General features: G+C 46.0%; 1 long non-coding RNA gene across 3 annotated transcripts in view; it reads left to right on the forward strand.

Annotated features, from left to right (window-relative positions):
• Window positions 1-12,341, forward strand: part of LOC136317498 (uncharacterized) — a 48,275-nt gene that overhangs the window by 6,883 nt on the left and 29,051 nt on the right. The gene's annotated exons all lie outside the window — the stretch shown is intronic.

Raw genomic sequence — 12,341 nt, forward strand, 5'->3', positions numbered from 1 at the left:
AATGATGGGTACATGGAGACTTCATTTACTGTTCTTCCTACTTTTGTGTATTTTTGAAGGTTTCCACAATAAAATATTTTAAAAAGACAAAAACAAAATTAAAAGTGCTTCACCAGTCCTGAGGAGGAGGAGCACATGGGTTTCTCTTTAGAATACTTATTAAGCAAGGGGTTGGGTGGAATGCAGTCCCCTTTAGTAGGGATGTACCAGGTAAAAATCTAGGGGAGGTGTTTTGGATTGAAAAAGCCTGGCACCAGAAGTTCTGATAAGATCTCCTAGAAGGGGAGTCGCCTCCAGCCTGGAGTCCCCCCTCCACCAGACCCCAGAAGAAGCCCCGCTGTAGTGAGCCACTGGGCCTTGGACGTTTGGGAGCTGGGGCAGTTGGAAACCATGGAAACAGGCCTCAGTGAATTGTCACAAACTGAGTTAGCCAGCAGGCAGAGAAACAGGCAAAGGGAGCCTGGGGACAAGAGGCAGTTAGTTGTGTCAGATGTCTTGGTTCTCACCCCCGGTGAGTACTGGAGGAGGCAAAGTTGCTAAGGAAGGAGGAGACCAGGGAACAGAATGTGGCAAAGAGGCCCTCACTTGGGGTCTCAAAGGGTATTCTTTGAAAGCCTCAGGTTTTAAAATAGTGGAAAAGCTTTCTGAAGTCGAAGATTAGATACACACACCTACATATACACACACGTTTGTGCAGTCCAAGGACCTCCAACCTATCTGCTCAGCTTGGAAAGGTAGGCTCCATGAAGTGCGTGCTGTATTGGAAACTGGTTTGGTCCTTTTACATGGTATTTTTACTGTGTGACTGAGCCAGTAATGCTACTGGCTCACTGCTGAGAGAGGAGATATGGTTGGAGAGGTGGCACATTCATTGTTTTGGGTGTGGGGACCTAGGAAGACATGTTCTTGCAAGGCCCCGAGGTTGAGGTAACATGATTAGAAGTGGGACAGAGAAGAGAGCCAGGGCAGTTCCTAAAAGGTACAAAGCTGAGATTTACTCAGCTGCTCCCAAGCCAGAGTCGTGGGCGGGACTCAGTGAGACCCAGGCGGGTGTAGCCAGCTTTCAATAGAGCTGGTCTGTGAAACTTGGCCGAGAGGACAGAGGAAGATTTATGTTTGCTCCAGAGTGGGGCTGTCAGCTGTGCTCACCGCCTCACCACGATCCCAGCTGTAAACAAAAGTCCTGGCCCTTCATGGCACTGTGGAGCAGTCCGGGCTGGTGTAAGTCTCTGAGGACAGCTAGACCATTTTCTCATCCTGGCTGACAACCAGAAGACAGAAGAAACAATAGAAGGTGGTGGTGGGGGTGGGAGGGGAGCAGGACTGTAAGGGGTGAGCAGTGACCAGTGAGGAGGAGCTGTTGACTTCAAATCTTAAGAGTTTGGATACAAGTAGGAGAATCTTAGGAAAAGCAGACCCCTTTCCTTGTCAGCTTCACAGATTATAGTGAATTACTAAAGGAGGCCTGCAGGGACTCTAGTGCTTTATTCATTCATTCATTCATTCATTCATTCATTCAATGAGTACCTTACTGAGCAGTGCCTGTCACTATGCTAGGTACCCTGGTGATGCCAGAGTAACTGAAGACAGTTCATAAATTCAAGGAGCTTACAAGGGGTTTGGCATTATGCGTCAAGTTAGGTAACAACAGTGGATAGATAGTGTATCTTTAAATGCCAAGTGTCAAATATGGATTAGGAGTCTAGAAATCAGAGAAACCGTATCTGGATGTGATCATAAAATGTGGGATTTGAGAGGGCCTTAGAAACCTAGGCATGGTTTGCTTAGGAGTGATAGGCACTCGGCACATAGGACGGCTTTACAGCATTAGCAAAAAGTGACTGGCTTGGCCCAAGTGATTACTGAGCCAGAGATTCTCTCAACTTCTCACTCTCTCAAACTTCTCACCGCGGCGGAACCAGCCACCAAGTCTCATTTGAAATGTCCCTACATCGGGGAGAATACCGTTGCTTACTCCTGTGTCCCCCTAGTGCCTATGACTTTCCCCCTTTTAAGCCACCACCATTTTTATCTAATGACCTACTCTTATCTTCCTACAATTTATTCTCCACACTGCAGGAACAATGTTCTTTGCAAAATGCAGATCTGTTACATCACTTCTTTTTTTTTTTTTTTTTTTTTTTTTTTTTTGGTGCGTGAGAGAGAGACAGGAAGGGAGAGAGATGAGAAGCATCGACTCATTGATTGCTTTCTCATATGTGCCTTGACCAGGGGGTTTCAGCCGAGCCAGTGACCCCTTGCTCAAGCCAGTGACCTTTGGGCTCAAGTCAGAGACCATGGGGTCATGTCTATGATCCCATACTCAAGCCAATGACCCTGCACTCAAGCTGGATGAGCTCATGCTTAAGCCTATGACCCTGCACTCAAGCTGGTGAGGCCGTGCTTAAGCCGATGACCCCACACTCAAGCTGGTGAACCTGTGCTCAGGCCGATGACCCCGTACTGAAGCCAATAACCTTGGGGTTTCAAACCGGGGTCCTCAGCGTCTCAGGCTGATACGCTATCCACTACGCCACTGGTCAGGATTTTTTTTTTTTCTGAAGCTGGAAATGGGGAGAGACAGTCAGACAGACTCCCGCATGCGCCCGACCGGGATCCACCCGGCACGCCCACCAGGGGCGACGCTCTGCCCACCAGGGGGCGATGCTCTGCCCCTCCGGGGCGTCGCTCTGCCGCAGCCAGAGCTACTCTAGTGCCTGGGGCAGAGGCCAAGGAGCCATCCCCAGCGCCCGGGCCATCTTTGCTCCATGGAGCCTCGGCTGCGGGAGGGGAGGAGAGAGACAGAGAGGAATGGGGGGGGGGTGGAGAAGCAAATGGGCGCTTCTCCCATGTGCCCTGTCTGGAAATCGAACCTGGATCCCCCGCACTCCAGGCCGATGCTCCACCACTGAGCCAACCGGCCAGGGCCGGTCAGGATTTTTTTTTGCTTCCCTTTCTGACCTTCCTACTTCCCTTGCTTGTAAAGATCAGGCCATATCTTTAATGTCTCTGTTTTGAGGAAATCCTTCCGTGACATTTCCTCCCCCAACTTACTACAACTAGGTCAAGTCTCCCTCTTATACATTTCCATAGTACTTCCGTATTTTCTCCATTTTCAAAAAGATTCTATTGATTGATTTTGGAGAGAAGTGAGGGGGGGGGGAGAGAGGGGGGGTAGAGGAGTGGGACGCACCAAATCGTTGCCGTTGATTCTCATATGTGCCTTGACTGGGCAAGGCTGGAGTTTCCAGCAGTCCACCCCAGCATTTCAGATCGACACTTCATCTACAGCACCACCACAGGTCAGGTAACATTTTCTTCATTCTCTTCTCCAGTAACTTCGTTCAAATTTGTCTTCCACACCAGCATATACACCATCTGAGGCAGCGGCTCTGTTTCTTCACTGAGCTGTCTTTGTATTGAGTACAGTGCTGGCATGTTTTGGTAGCTGCAGCACAAAAATCTGGATGAGTGCAAGCGAGATGAGGCAATTTGGGAGTGGAACCTAGCCTGAAGAGATTGTTTTTACATGTGGGCAAAGGGAAACCTTTAAAAGTGATTATGGGATGAAGAAATCCTTAGACAGCACTGACTTTTGAAAAAAAAAAATAAACAACTCAAACAAAAGAAAGAGAACTCCATCCTCAGCTTACCCCAAACCCTAGCCTCCCAATTATCATGTAGACTTGTGTTCTCTCCTTATCTATTCCCCTCCATCACTCCTCCAAAACCACAAGAAAACATGGTTACTGGTTTTTGCAACCAGACACATTGGACAGTCGGGCCAAATGCAATTACTTCTGCATATGCAATGGTCTGCTTGGCGGGCGTTTATTGTCCACCTCTGTGGTTTCAAGCTCTGTGCTCTTATCCACAGAGGAAGAAGACCATTTTTCCTGCCTTAATGGAGTTCACAATAGAGAGAAACCCCACTTACTGGTCAATCACTTGATGGCTTCACATTTCTGGTGAAAGGCTTTGCGTTATGTGGACTCAGGGAAACTTTTTAGGGCACTATAAACCAGAAAAGGGCCTTAATCTCAGGGGTCAGGCCTCAGTAGAACAGTGGGACTCGGTGAGATTCAGAGGATGGGCGCTTATGCCAATCTGCTACGTTGACACTTCCATGAGGAGGCGAACTGGCAGGGCGGGGATGGTCTATATCTATACTGTAGAAGGGCGTTCAGGCGGTAGCTGTTCCTCAGCCTTATGAGTCTGTGCCTAATAAGGTAGCTAGGCCTCCAGGACGCACCTCTTGAGTGAAGCAGAGTGTATGAACTCCAGGAATGACGGGAAAATGAATTGGACTTCCCAATAAAAATTGAGGAGCTGTCCTGTCTCCTGAGGGGGAGGCTGAAACAAAGATGTGGCTCCAAGAAACCTTTCAAAGATAACCAGAAAGCACGACCCTCACCCTCGGGTAGACAGTAATGCCAGGGGATGTTTTCTTTTCATCTTTGATTCAGATCCCACATGGTTGGGGAGATAGCAGTTGAGGATATCAGGGGGCAGTATGCCCCCTGCTCCCTCCCCGAGGAAGGATAAAGGGAAGAAATGGGTCCTGTTGTATAGCTGCAATCCCAGCTGCTTTTCTTTTGGCTGAGGGATAAATTGCATGTGGTATTAGTGATGCTTTGAAGATATATTCATTCGTTTTGACTTACTGTTTTCCCTGAATCCTTAACCCTGAACACGAATCTACCACCAGGATGTCAGGCAGAGAGATTACATAAGTACCAGTTGGACAAGAATGAGATTAATGTTCATCACCTGTTGCTCTACTCTGTTAGGCAGCTCTGGGTGAAGAGGGTTCATCCACTGGAATTTGAAATCCCGAGAGACAGGACAGAAAGGGATAACTCCCAAATCAATGGACTGTATTTAATAGAAAGTTAACAATATATTAATAAAAACCACATTGTGTCCTTCCTTAAAGGAACAGCCTGAAGCTTTAAGCCAATCAAACTGTTATAACGGGTTCTGTTTCTATTAGGAAAGGCTAGAATAAAGGGATTCACAAATAAATTCGCAAAGGTACTCTGGAGAAGGATACCCTGAATTAGAATTTGGAGCTTGGCATGACCATTTCACACCTGTAATATAACTGTTGTCAAGATTTGTGCTTTCCTCTTTCTATGGGGACTGTGGACATCTAATACAGGTATCAGCCAACTTTAACATGGCAGAGGTTGGGGAATGAACAGTCATCAATGGAACAGTTTCCTCAACTATGTCCTTGAATCTGCCACAAGGATGTGGCAGTCTCAGAAGTGACCCATTATAGCTGATCAATTATGAGATGCTTTTGTTTTTCACTTTCTGTTTCATTTTTTACCTTTATAGCTTCAACTAAGTTGCAGAAATAAAGGAATTCCACCTAGGGCCTAGGCTTTGCCCAATTATGTCCTCAGTTTCCCCATATTGTCTGATGAGCAGACCAGACTAAAAGCTCTGGTAAGGTCCTTCCAGTTCTGCTGAGCCAGGTTTCAGGTTTCAGAATCCTAAAACATTGTTACCCGTTGGTTGACCCAGTTGCCTTGTGGGAATCCTGTGAGAGATAAGTTTTCTAAAAGAGCTAATTGTTTCTTTCTGTGTGGGAATAGTGGAAAATGAAGTCAAGATAGCAAATGTTCTGCTGTGACGGATGGTCCCAAGCAGTCTTACCCTTGTGGTGGTCAGGAATTTCTTTATCACAATGATTCTCATGGCCTGAAGTAGTTAAGGGTTAGTGTTAAAGTGAAGACTGTTAAGTCAGCAAGGCATTGTTAGTAAGTGTAATGGGAAGTGCACTGATAGGATTTAGGGCTTATAGAGGTTGATGATTTGAAGACGAACTTCATATAAGTGCTCAATTATTTTTAGATAAATGTTCAATTCTTAGATTCTTTTGTCATGATAGCCCTTCATTTTGGCCTATTCTCAGAAATCAAGGTGTTTCTATACTATTACCCAATGAGTACAGTTGTAACACTCCTTGACCCGATAAATGGATTACTTCTGCATGTTTAGCTGATGCAGTATTTTTCCAGAAAATTTAAAGCAGCAATAAACTCTTCCTTTGCCCCTTCCCCACCTCAAACAAAATGTTATAAGGAAGTAAATATGTCAACTTAAAGTAGAGTTACTTTGGCTGAAAAGTGTGTATAGTGTATGTGCGCACGTGCGCACGCGCGCGCACGTGTGTGTGTGTGTGTGTGTGTGTGTGTGTGTGTGTGTGGCAGGGGTGGCTGCCTGTTCTAAGACTCCTTGAAGTTGACTTTGAAAGTTTCTTGCCCAGTCCTGGCTGGGTAGCTCAGTTGGTTAGAGTGTTGTCCTGAGACACTAAGATTGCAAGTTTGATCCCTAGTCAGGGCACATACAAGGATCAACCAACGAACACATAAATGGTTGGAACAACAAACTGATGTGTCTCTCTCAAATCAATAAATTCAAAAAAAAAAAATAAAAAAGAAAATCCCTTGCCTAGTAGATAAGGCATAGAACTAAGAAATGGGAAACCTGGGTTTCAGTTTGGCCACTGTCACTAACTCTCTGTGAGACTTGGGTATGTTACTTAACTTCTCTGAGCCTCATTTCCTGCATGGATATATGGTTATTTTACTTCTGAGGTTTGCTCTGAGGATGATATACTACTTCAATGCTTTGAAAAGGAAAAGAATAAAAAGATGCTTTCTTACCTTCATGTTAGAGTCTCTCATGATACAACCCTTGCAAAGTAAGTACAGTTGGTGAGAACTAATGCTGCAGTTGGGTGGATAAGATTTTATTTTAAAGAACTACAGCAGGTCCCCAACCCCCGGACTGCGGACCGGTACCAGTCCGTGGGCCATTTGGTACCGGTCCACAGAGAAAGAATAAGTAACTTACATTATTTCCATTTTATTTATATTTAAGTCTGAACGATGTTTTATTTTTTAAAAATAACCAGATTCCCTTTGTTACATCCGTCTAAGACTCACTCTTGACGCTTGTCTCAGTCACGTGATACATTTATCCATCCCACCCTAAAGGCTGGTCCGTGAAAATATTTTCTGACATTAAACTGGTCTGTGGCCCAAAAAAGGTTGGAGACCACTGAACTACAGTACTCACGATTTAAAGAAATTATCTAGCAATAAGCTTGGTATGAAGAATTCAAAGGTAAATTCATTATAATTCTTGACCTCAAACTCATGTTTATATGTGAGGGAAAGAAACAAGAGGACCAAATATAATCTTATAAGTACTTATATACAACTATGTACAGGGTATTATCGGAGAACCCAAATCTATCTGGATATTAGGGTGACAGGGGTTTGAGAAAATCTCACAGAAAATGTGATACCTGGTTAGAGTCCTGACAGATATGTAGAGAGGATGTGGACAGAGAAGGGCATTTAAAAGCTTGGGAACAGCATGTGCAAAGTCACAGCATTAGAGAGGATGAGTTATTGGGTTCAAGGGTGTGTAGGTGGGTCAGCATCACCAAATGCAGGGTGCACTTAGGGGAGTGATGAGAGAAGCTGGGGGCGCTGGCAGAGCCAGAGCAGAAAATCTCTTGGAGGTCAATTTAAGGAATGTGGACTTTTTCCTGAAGACAGTAAGTAGGGAGCTATTGAAGGATTTAAAGAAGGGAGTGTCATAAATAGATTTATGTCACCTGACCAGGCGGTGGAACAGTGAATAGAGCATCGAACTGGGATGCAGAGGACCCAGGTTCAAAACCCTGAGGTCGCCGGCTTGAGCGTGGGTTCACCAGCTTGAGTGCGGGGTCACTGGCTTGAGTGTGAGATCATAGACATGACCCTATGGTCACTGGCTTGAACCCAAAGGTCACTGGCTTGAAGCCCAAGGTTGCTGGCTTGAGAAAGGGGTCACTTGCTCTGCTTTACCCCCCCCCCCCCCGCCAGTCAAGGCACGTATGAGAAAGCAATCAGTGAACAACTAAGGTGCCACAATGAAAAATTGATGCTTCTCATCTGTCTCCCTTCCTGTCTATCTGTCCTTCTCTCTGTCTTTCTTTCTGTTTCTGTCACACTCAAAGAATAGATTTATGTTTTAGAAATGCCATATTGACAATAGTATGGTTGATAGGAAATGAAGCTGGAATCAAAATCTGAACCAAGATGAGATCAAGGAGGATAGAGAAGATGGAGTAAATTTCAGAAGTATTTGAAATGTAGACTCAATGGGAGTGGTGAGTGATTTGTTCTGAGGGCTGTGGAAGAAGGAGTTGTCAAGGCTGACTCCATTTTCTGGCTCAGGTGGCTGGGTAGGTGGAAATGCCACTCATCAAGACTGGCAAGATTAGAGGAGGAGGTGGTGCAGGAGGAGGTTTGAAGGAGATGATTATGAATTGTTTGAAGGCTATGATTGTGAATTGTTTGGCTCTAGACATGTTGAGTTTGAGGTACTCGTGGGATGTACAGGTGGAAATGTTCGACAGAGAATTCGAAAATAGGACTAGAGCCGTGGGGAATCTGAACTGAAAGTAGAAATTTGCGAATCATTGTATCATAGCCAGAGAAACAATTGAGAACAATAGCCAAGCAGTAGGTGTACAGTGAGGGGAGGCAAAAGCCAAAGAGCAAATCCTGGAGAATAAGAACATGAAGAAGCAATGGCCATAAGGGTGAGAGGAGAAATGGGAGACTGAGATAGAAGTGAAATGGTTACCCATTCACTGCGAGGAGGGGAGAAAAGAGGGACAAATATACATGATGGAAAATGATATGATTTTGGGTGATGGGCACATAATACAATCAACAACAGTTCAAATGCTTTAGGCAGGGGTCTCCAAACTTTTTACACAGGGGGCCAGTTCACTGTCCTTCAGACCATTGGAGGGCTGCCAAATACAGTGGTCCTCTCACTGACCACCAGTGAAAGAGGTGCCCCTTCCAGAAGTGCAGTGGGGGCTGGATAAATGGCCTCAGGGGGCCACATTGCGGCCCGCAGGCCGTAGTTTGGGGACGCCTGCTAGAGCTATTCACTGGAAACCTATGCACTCTTATTGATCAGTGTCACCCCATTGAATTTAATTTCAAAATAAATTTTTTTTTTAAAAAAATTACAGAATGAAAACCTAGGGAGAAGAGAATTTCAAAGAAAGTGTGACAGATCCAGGCAGTGTTACGGGAAATCATGAAAGATTAGGACAGGAAAGTGCTGACTTGATATAGCAGTTGAGAAGGCAGCGTGATGAACATGGGAAAAGCATTTTCAGGATGGAGTTAGGGAGAAGAGGGCAGAGGACAGATTACAATGTGCTCAGGAGTTCAATGGTTGTCATGAAGATGCAGAAACATTTATTAAGGATACCTCTTTTAAGAAACTTGGTGATTGATGGAAGGAGGGCAATAAATCAATAGCTAGAGAGAGATTTACAGTCAAATGTAAGGTAGTTTTTAATGTTCATTTTGAATGAGAGAGACGGTCCATCTATTCCTGCCCTTCCCCTGCTTCCCGATCCTCCCCTCCCTACCTCCTCCTGCTTCTCCTCTTTCTAATCTCCCCTGCTCCCTCTCTTTTTCTCTCTCTCTCTTGGGAAAAGCTGACGCTCAGAGAGATTAAGCAGGAGGGTCGTGGTGACATAGTTTGTAAGCATGCTATACACCGGTAGGAAGAACCCAGTCACTGGCAGTTGAGACAGCGAACATATAAAAGTGATACTAACTTAACCCCTTTTGTGCTTTTGTGAGTGTGAACTCAGCAAGATGTGACATACAAAATGGAAATCTGAAGTTCCAACCAGGCCCATGTGCTAGAAATCTGACAGGTGTGGAAGAGAGACTACAAAGATGTGGTCTATTCATGTCATAGCTAAGTGTTTTTTTTTCCTCATTTTTTTTTAAGCGAGAGGAGGGGAGATAGACTGCCACATGTGTCCCAACCAGGATCCACCTGGCAACCCCTATCTGAGGCCCATTCTTGTACCAACCGAATTATCCTCAGTGCCCAGGGCTTATGCTCAAACCAATTGAGCCACTGATTGTGAGAAGGGAAGAGAGAGAGAAGGGGGAGATGGAGGGGAAGAGAAGGAGATGGTTGCTTCTGCTGTGTGCCCTGACCTGGAATCAAACCTCGGACGTCCACATGCTGGACCGACACACTATCCACTGAGCCAGCTGGCCAGGGCATTTAAGCACTTACTCTGCGCCAAGCACTGAGTTAAGCACTTTTCCTGCATACTCTTATTTAATTGCCACAACCACCTTATTTTTTGTTGTGTTTTCTTTGTTTATTTATTTACTTTTTTTAGTGAGAGAGAGACACAGGAAGGGAGAGAGATACATGTTCATTGATTGCTTTCTCATATGTGCCTTGACTGGGGGGCTCCAGCCAAGCCAGTGACCTCGTGCTCAAGCTAGTGACCTTGGGCTTAAGCCAGCAACCTTTGAGCTCAAGCCAGCAACCGTGGGGTCATATCTATGATCCCATGCTCAAGCTGGATGAGCCCGTGCCAAAGCCAGCAACCTCGGGGTTTCAAACCTGGTCCTCAGTGACCCAGCCTAATGCTCTATCCAATGTGCCACTGCCTGGTCAGGCTTTTATTTTCTGCACAACAACCTTATGAGATAGGTACTATTATCACCTTCATTTAACATATGTGAAAAATGAACCACAGAAAGATCCAGTGGTTTGCTCAAAGGCACATAGTTATTGTGTGCTAAATCTTTCAGAACCTTCACATGACCCTTTAGAACAGGAAACTGAGGCTGAGGGAGGTGAAGTCATTTGTCTAAGAGCCCATATTTAGTGAGTGTTGGGCTTGTAATGCAAACCCAGGCTCTTTCTGGTACCAAAGCCATGCTCTTAATCACTACAGCGTCATGAATGGGAGCTATTAAACTAGAGAATATGTGCATATTTTTCTAGATCCAGCTCTGTAAAGCAAAACATTCCCTGGACTTAAGTGATAATAAGAAGTTCCCTTGTTGCAGGGAGTTGATAGTGAGAGCATGTACTTCCTTGATAAGACACCACCCAGTATAATGCAGCCAAGACTTTGGTAGAAGCCATATGGTGAAAGTAGAGAAAAACAGAGCTGCTTGGACAGGGTGCCAATAACTGAGTTCTCATGTGACTTGTCCAGGTGACTTCCGACAGCAGCCATACTTCATTCTTCCGTAGAGAAAATGTTCTGTGAGAAAGACCGTGGCTCGGTTGTCCTCCCTCCCCCAGCCTAATATTTTGTAAAATGCTGTTCTGATATCACCAGCCAAGTCTGTAGGCTTGTAAATGTTATGCTAGATGTGAAGTATAATGGAGCAAGGAGTGTGGGCTGGGAAGAACAGCCTAATTGCCGTCTTTTCAGGCATGACTGGCTCTTTGTGGGACCAGCAGGAAGAGACAGGTGGTTGTACTGCCAAAAACTCCTACACTGCACTTGCTTGTCACTGCCAGAGTTTTCATTTGGTGATTGATTTTTTAAATGTAACTTGATACTGGTCTTTATATTTGGAATATGACTAACATTAAATCAGAACATTATTACTTGTTATTCAGTAATGTAATTTACTAGGTTTTGATGTCTTTGCAACTTTGGTTCTGTTATACCCAAGGACCAACCTGTGCGTGTGTGTGTGCGTGTGCGTGTGTGCATGTGTGTGTGTGTGTATATGTCTGTGCAAGTGAAAGGAATAAATTATACATGCTATCTGATTTTTTTCCATTTTTCCGAAGCTGGAAACAGGGAGGCAGTCAGACAGATTCCCACATGCGCCCAACCGGGATCCACCCGGCATGCCCACCAGGGGGTGACGCTCTGCCCCTCCGGGGCGTCGCTCTGCTGCATCCAGAGCCACTCCAGTGCCTGAGGCAGAGGCCACAGAGCCATCCTCAGTGCCCGGGCCATCTCCGCTCCAATGGAGCCTTGGCTGTGGGAGGGGAAGAGAGAGACAGAGAGGAAGGAGAGGGGGAGGGGTGGAGAAGCAGATGGGCGCTTCTCCTGTGTGCCCTGACCGGGAATCGAACCTGGGACTCCTGCACGCCAGGCCGATGCTCTTCCGCTGAGCCAACCGGCCAGGCTATCTGATTTTGTAAGTTCCCTTCCAAGTCTGTTTTTCTATGATCAACAGGTGAATGGAAAGAGAATGAAGCCCTGGCCGGTTGGCTCAGCGGTAGAGCGTCAGCCTAGTGTGCGGAGGACCCGGGTTCGATTCCCGGCCAGGGCACACAGGAGAAGCACCCATTTGCTTCTCCACCCCTCCGCCTCGCCTTCCTCTCTGTCTCTCTCTTCCCCTCCCGCAGCCAAGGCTCCATTGGAGCAAAGATGGCCCGGGCGCTGGGGATGGCTCTGTGGCCTCCGCCCCAGGCGCTAGAGTGGCTCTGGTCGCAACATGGTGACGCCCAGGATGGGC

The sequence above is a fragment of the Saccopteryx bilineata genome, chromosome X (assembly GCF_036850765.1).
Source record: "Saccopteryx bilineata isolate mSacBil1 chromosome X, mSacBil1_pri_phased_curated, whole genome shotgun sequence".
Classification (NCBI taxonomy): Eukaryota; Metazoa; Chordata; class Mammalia; order Chiroptera; family Emballonuridae; genus Saccopteryx; species Saccopteryx bilineata.